The following is an 8256-nucleotide window of genomic DNA, read 5'->3' as shown; positions in this document are numbered from 1 at the left end:
GTCTTAAAGGGAATAGTTCACCCTTAAAACACTTTCTTTTATCTCGAGCTACAGTTACAAAGGAGGGTCAGGGCTCTACCTACCTGTCTACACCTGTAATTAACACTGGACAAGTACAGAAGAGAAATGCCTGTAAGGATATGCCTCAGGTCGGGAAGAACGCAAATAAGATAAAGGAAGGATGGAAGGAGCAGGAGAAGAACAAACACTGGAAAGAGGAAGGAAGAAACTGAGAGGAGAATAAAAGATCCAAGAGAAAAACAAGATAAGAAAAAAGGAAAGAAAGCAGGGAAATAAAAATATACGTAGAGAAAATACAGGAGAGAAGGAGGCTGGGAGATAGATATGTATAGGAACAAAAATGTGCGGTAGGGAAAAAAAAAAAAGAACATCAAAACATAACTAACACAAGAATGAAAAATATAGAGAAAAATAGGAGTTAAAGAAAAAAAAAAGAGTAGATAAGAAGAGTAGATAAGAAAGCAAGGAAATATAAAGAACGAAAGTATACTAAAAATAATGAACGAAACATATAAAAAAATGATACAAATAGAACAAAATATAAATCGACGGAGATAAATAAAAGAAAAAAAGAAAAAAAAGAGACACTAAGGAAACAGGAAGATATAAAAGAACTAAGGTGGTGTGTGTGTGTGTGTGTGTGTGTGTGTGTGTGTGTGTGTGTGTGTGTGTGTGTGTGTGTGTGTGTGAAGGTCAAGGTGAAAGGTGAAAGTCTACCTGCGCCTCACCTGTGCTGCGGGTAATTAGTCTTAAGAGGAACACGGCGGACGAAATCATTCTCTTACTCTCCGTGGACATAATTTCTCGCCTGAAGAGCCACGTAAATAAAGAGAACTCGTAAATTAATCCCCCGGAGAACTATGTTTATGTAACGATACGCCCTTGCACTGTCTCCTCTACTGTGGAAAAAAAAATAATAATAATAATAAATAAATAAATAAATAAATAAAAAAAGGCTCGTAAATTTGTCCCCTAAGGAACTATATATAAGTAAGAGCTTGTAAAAATATGACCCAAAGAACCACGTTTAAACAGTATCTCGTAAATCTATCCCCGGACGAATTATGTTTATACAAGATCTCGTAAATTCATCCCAATCAACCACGTATGTATAAGGGCTCGTAAATGGATGCCTAGAAGATTCACGTTTACACAAAAGCTCGTACACTGATCGGTGACGTGACTGAAAAAATAAAGGTTAAATAATGTAACAGTTGGCTGGGGACTCTTTTATTTGAGATTTTTTTTTATATCCGTTATCTGATAGTGTATAGTATTCTTTCATTTCCACGCCCCTAACTTGCACTTCAATTTTCATTTAAGCATTTCGCGGTAAAATTCCAGTGGTACGCCCGCCGCCCGCCGCCTGCCAACCACCAGTGACAATAACCAACAGTGCAGCCCGATGCGTATCACTTATTTATCGTAAACAATTAAATCTAATCAGACTAAATCTAACTGTACCTAGCCTGACCCGACCTAACAACTAAACCTAACCCATAACCTTATCTGACCTGCACCCCGCCGTCACAATGCGATAAACGGAAACAAATCCCTCGATACTCGGTCACCCAGGCAATATTGCATGAAATTTATCTCACGAACGAGTGATCTGGGACGGCAAAGCAATATGGCAGAGTGTTGTATGTGCATAAAGTACTTCATAAGGCACAAAGGGGTCCTCAGTGAGACGGGTGCACTTCTGTAGTAATACCCATTCCTCCTTTGTTACGACCATCACACGAATCACAGCGTCGTTTTAAAAGACAATTCGCCGCCTAAGAACACAGATTTGACACAGCTTTCGTAGGAGCTGTGGGCATTTCCAGGGGTAGTTTTATGACCCTGGTGGTAGTTTGAGTCTTCTTCTGTACCCTGAGCCTAAAGAAACACTCATCAGAACACGATTGATCCCCTTTGACCTTTGGAAATCGTTGGTGTGAGAAGCGAAAATGTCTTGTATTACCAGCCACAGTGTCCTTAAAAGAAAACGAGAACAAATGAATAACACACAATAACACAGATATGCATAAAAAAGATTAGCTCCCCCTTTAAAAACACCAACACCAACACACGTCAACTGATGCAAGTGACGCTTTTCCGCCTCCCATTTTCTCTGACACTCTCTCGCTGTCCTTTCTCTCTCTCTCTTCCTCCTGCTTCTCTCCCTCCTCCTCCACAACAGTCTCGCTTCCTACTGACTCCCAGGCTTCCTCTCCTCTCTTTTATTCCTGCTTTATCAAGGTCAGGGTAAAACAAAGATATGATAAATGCTATAAATGGTGAGAGAGAAAGATAGTCCCCCTACGATAGTTCAAGTCCCTTCCCTCGACCTCCGATTGCCACTATCTCCCCCCGACACGACCCCAAGGAAAACAGAATAGTGGGGGCGTCGCAGGGCGGACTCGTCTGTTCTGGGCCCGTACTCACAGACGCGTTCGGCTCACACTAGTAATTTGAAAGCCCACAAAGGAGATTAATCGGGTTCTCGGGAGTGTTTATTTCACGTTAATGTTGCAGAAGTATTGTCAAACTATCACTAGACTCATAAAACTACCCATGAAAACACTCGCTTCTTTATAACAGTATCCCGGTATTGTGAGAGGCTTTCGACAACCTCAACTTTTTCCCAAGGCCACAGAGGAGCAATGTCGGGTTCTCAGGAGCGTATTTTAAGTTGATGGCCCAAAAGCTTTGTCAAACTATCACTAGACTCATAAAACTACCCATGAAAACACCCGCTTCTTTATAATAGTATCCCGGTATTGTGAGAGGCTTTCGACAACCACAACTTTTTCCCAAGGCCACAGAGGAGCAATGTCGGGTTCTCATAAGTGTATTTTAAGTTGATGGCCCAGAGGCTTCGTCAAACTATCACCAGGCTCATACAACTTCACATGGCAACGCTCACAACCTCTACTTAGCGAATATGATGAATGGTGGATATTGTAAACAACAACAACAGCTGCATTAATAACAACAATATCTAAGAAAAAAATGAATGGGATTACGAATAAGAATGTAAAAATGGAAACAGTAAGAAAGATATGTAGAAGGAATGAGCGGAAAGTATCAACTACAAGAACAACAGCAACAACAACTAACAAGAATATCGGCCACAATGGAGGTCTTGGAGTACTTTTTTTTTTTTTTCAACAACAAAGGAGACAGCTCAAGGGCACACACACACACACAAAAAAAAAAAACAATAATAAAAAAAGCCCGCTACTCGCTGCTCCCAAAAAAGAATCAAAAGAGGTGGCCCAAAGAAAGGTCAAAAACAGAAAACAAAAATAATATACTGTTACTAACCTAAAATATAAAGCTGACTTCTTGTTACCTCTCGACGCAGTAACATCATTCTTTTGTGTTTTATGTAAATATTTAAAGTTTGTGTATAATTTATTTCCTTGTGATTATAAACCTTCTTAACTAAAACCTATATTGTGGTTATCTATATTATGTTGAATTATTATCTGTATTATCTGCATACACGATAAAGGCAGTCTGTGTGTGTCTTTTAATTGGTAAGCAAGTATAAGACGTGTGTATATGATCAACCATTTTTTCCTCATAATTTTTTCTTCCTCTTTTCCTCTTCCTATTTCTTCTTCCCGTTTTTCTCTTCCATATCTCTTCCTGCTTTTGTTCTCTTACTTTTTTTTTCCTCCCTGCTTCCTCTTCCAGTTTCTCTCTGTTTCCTTCGTCAAGTACAAGTTCACTATACACCTTAGAATAACTGAATTGTCTCGTTTTATGCTCTGAAGAGACTAAAAACACCATAATCTCCTTCATGTTTCAAAGGCGACTTCAATACACTTTTTAAGGCTCCCTGCTGCTTCTTCCTGTTTTTCTCTGTTTCCTTCGTCAAGTACAAGTTCACTATACACCTTAGAAAAACTGAACTGTCTCGTTTTATGCTCCGAAGAGACTAAAAACACCATAATCTCCTTCATATTTCAAAGGCGACTTCAATACACTTTTTAAGGCTCCCTGCTTCCTCTTCCTGTTTTTCTCTGTTTCCTTCGTCAAGTACAAGTTCATTACACACCTTAGAATAACTGAATTGTCTCGTATTATGCTCTAAAGAGACTGAAAACCCCGTAATCTTCATGTTTCAAAGGCGAGTTCAATATACTTTTTATAATGCAGTTCCACACTCGATTACACATTTTCTTTATTGGCGTTTACGTGACGAGCAATGTACCACGAGACTCATGATAATAACGATCTAGAATGTGTAATAAATTCGTGTGTGTAGCTTATTTTTCTTTCTTTTTTCCTTGCTGGTTTTCTTTCATATTCCATTTTCTGTGTAGCTCATTTTTTTTATAATTTTTCTGTTTTTTTTTTTATTCCTGTTTTCGTTTTCTGTGTAGCTTATTTTTGTTTCCCGTGATTTCTTTCTTTTTTTTTTTGCATTTTGAGTATCTTATTTTTTGTTTTCTAATTTTCCTTCCCTTTTATTCTTCATACTTACGTTTTCTGTTTATCTTGTTTTTTCCTCCTAACTATCCTTACTGTTTTTTCTTCCTCTTTTTGCATTTTGAGTATCTTATTTTTGTTTTCTAATTTTCCTTTCCTTTTATTCTTCATATTATAGTTTTCTGTCTATGTTATTTTTTCCTCCTAATTATCCTTACCGTTTTTTTCTTCCTCTTTTCATTTTCCTATTTCTTTTTCCCGTTTTCCTCTTCCATTTCTCTTCCTGCTTTTGTTCTGTATGTACGTTATTTTTTCTTCCTGTTTTTTTTCCTCCCTGCTTCCTCTTCCTGTTTTTTTTTCCTCCCTGCTTCCTCTTCCTGTTTTTTTTCCCTCCCTGCTTCCTCTTCCTGTTTTTTTTCCTCCCTGCTTCCTCTTCCTGTTTTTTTCCCTCCCTGCTTCCTCTTCGTGTTTTTTTTCCCTCCCTGCTTCCTCTTCCTGTTTTTTTTCCTCCCTGCTTCCTCTTCCTGTTTTTTTTCCCTCCCTGCTTCCTCTTCCTGTTTCTCTCTGTTTCCTTCGTCGTCAAGTACAAGTTCAGGCCAAGAGGACAACAGTAATATCATCGGGTGTGTTACGTGTGGTGTGTTGGAGAGGCTGGGTCTGGCCGCGCTGATAAGAGGAGGAGGAGGAGGAGGAGGAGGAGGAGGAGGAGGAGGGAGGCGTGCTTACAGTAGTTGAGATAATACACGACATCCCCTCCCTCCTCTTCTCTCTCTCTCTCTCTCTCTCTCTCTCTCTCTCTCTCTCTCTCTCAACGTACTCATCTTTTCCACTACTTGCCCTCTCTTGTTACACACTGTCCTCCTCCTCCTCCTCCTCCTCCTCCTCTTTCTCTTCCTCCTCCTTAGTAACAAATTTGAGGGAAGGAAATGGGAGTGTGTGTGTGTGTGTGTGTGTGTGTGTGTGTGTGTGTGTGTGTGTGTGTGTGTGTGTGTGTGTGTGTTTATTGAAGGGCTTGAAATGCATCTCTTTAAAGTGTATTGTATTATTATATCTCTGAGACTGTTTGTTTGTTTGTTTGTTTAGTGATTATGTTGTATGTTTGTTGGTGACCTGTCTGTCTGATTCGTGTGTGTGTTTGTGTGTGTGTGTGTGTGTGTGTGTGTGTGTGTGTGTGTGTGTGTGTGTGTGTGTGTGTGTGTGTGTTGTTTGTTGTACGAAGCTGTTTATTGTGATTAATTTTGTTGGTTTGTGATTATTGGGGTTACTGATAATGAGAGAGAGAGAGAGAGAGAGAGAGAGAGAGAGAGAGAGAGAGAGAGAGAGAGAGAGAGAGAGAGAGAGAGAGAGAGAGACACACACACACACACACACACACACACACACACACACACACACACACACACACACAGACACATACAGCTGAACCCTGGCGGTCGTCCGTATCTTATCAACCCACTAACGGAGGGAGGCGATAAGGGAGGCTCGGGGGGAGAAAACGCTATGCCACACCCCTTAAGACTCATCCTCCTATACCCCTCCCCTGCAATCCCGCCCTTACCGCTGCCATGGGAGGAGAGAGGGAACGGCACACACACACACACACACACACACACACACACACACACACACGCTATAGGCCTTCCTGGGAAATACTATAATACGTATATATGATCACCTGTGTGTGTGTGTGTGTGTGTGTGGGTGGGTGGGTGGGTGGATGTGTTACCTGTAGGTTGAGTACGTGACAGGTGGGCCAAGTAAGGTTCGTGTTTCGTACAGGTAAAAAGGTTTGCTTGTCTCTATGGGGGTGAAAATGATACTCAGAAGGATAATAATAATAATGAAAATGATAAAGAATTAGATTAGGAATAAGAATAAGAGAAGGAAACAAGAAAATTAATATGATGAATGGTGGCTAACATAAACAACAACAGCTGCATCAATAACAACAATATCTAAGAAAAAAAAATGGGATTACGAATAAGAATGAAAAAAAAAATGGAAACAGTGAGAAAAATATATAGAAGGAATGGCGGAAAATATCAACTACAATAACAACAACAACAACAACTAACAAGAATATGGGATTAGGAAATAAAAATAATAAAGAGGAAATAATAAGAAAAGGAATATGAGGAACGACTGGAAAATATAAACAACAACAATACCAACAACAACAACAAGTACAAAAAGGAAAAAAAAAGAAGAAAAAAATAGTTGAGGAAGAAACTGATAATGATAATGATAACAATGGAACGAATGATGACAGTGACGATGACGATGATAATGATGAAGATAACAATAAAGAAAAAAAAATCAAGGTCTTAAGTTGCTGATAATAATAATGATAATAATAATAATAATAATAATAATAATAATAATAATAATAATAATAATAATAATAATAATAATAATTTCCTGGTTCTGTTAGGCGTTTTGAGAGAGAGAGAGAGAGAGAGAGAGAGAGAGAGAGAGAGAGAGAGAGAGAGAGAGAGAGAGAGAGAGAGAGAGAGAGAGAGAGAAAAAAAAAAATCGGGCGCTAACTTTCCGTAGAGTAAAACAACCATTTCGGATCGTCCTCAATTCGGCTCATTTTTCCTTCCGCCCGCCTCGGTATCTCCACTTCTACGGTGCCTTGACCTCCTCCCCCCTTCCCCTCCTCTGATCCTTCCCTCCCCTTCCCTGATCCTCCCCCTCTCCCTTCCCCTGATCCTCCCCCTCCCCCTTCCCCTGATCCTTCCCTCCCCCTTCCCCCATCCTCTCCCCTCCTCTGATCCTTCCCTCCCCTTCCTTGATCCTCCCCCTCCCCCTTCCCCTGATCCTCCGCCTCCCCCTTCCCCTGATCCTTCCCTCCCCCTTCCCCCCTCCTCTCCCCTCCTCTGATCCTTCCCCTCCCCCATCTTCTGATCCTCCCCTTCCTTCCCCCTGATCCTTCCCCCTTCCAGCACTTCCGTTCAGTTCTACCTTCCTTCATTCCCTCCTAATCACCCACTTTACTTTCACTCTCTCTTTAACCATCCATTCATTACCTCCGTGAATTAACCTTTATCAGTGCCGTTAATTACTGATAATGTTTAATTACCTGTATTTGTTCTACTTACGTGATTAGAGATAACATTTACTTGGAATCAACAACTATCTAATCGGCATATATTTTTGGAGTTTCATTTAGCATACCATTTTTTTTTTAACATATATGTTTTGAAATTTTTGGTTTGTATTTTATTTTTTTGTGTGAATTTGTTAGACGAATCCCACAAAATCAAACGGATATGTAAGGCTTGTGTGTGTGTGTGTGTGTGTGTGTGTGTGTGTGTGTGTGACTAGCTGGCTTCGTAACGGATCACGATAACACTGATAATGAAAGTAGAGGGCCAGAGGAAACACACACACACACACACACACACACACACACACACACACACACACACACACACAGATATGATACGGTATCGAGCCCGCGTACTAGCACAGGCCAAGACGGGGCGGGAGGTTTAGCTAATCAACGATAAGCTAATACATTTCCCTCAGCCTCGTTTCGGCCATCTTGAGAGGGACAACTTGGGGCCGCACCATACACGGCCAAGGCCATTGGGAAGCATGAGTGGGCTGGAGAGGGGTCGAGAGGGCCTTGCATCCTACTCCTCGGGGTTTCAGCGGTCCGGGGTCCTTTAGTTGATGCTGTAGGGAGCTGGGGCGTCTACATAGGAAGGAAGGATGTTGAAGATATGATAGATAGTGTATCGCTATGATATTACCTTTATCTCCACCAACGTGAAGCTCCCGTGGCAGTACCCGGAGTTTGGAGGG

The sequence above is a fragment of the Eriocheir sinensis genome, chromosome 44 (assembly GCF_024679095.1).
Source record: "Eriocheir sinensis breed Jianghai 21 chromosome 44, ASM2467909v1, whole genome shotgun sequence".
Classification (NCBI taxonomy): Eukaryota; Metazoa; Arthropoda; class Malacostraca; order Decapoda; family Varunidae; genus Eriocheir; species Eriocheir sinensis.
This window is presented reverse-complemented; position numbering follows the sequence as displayed.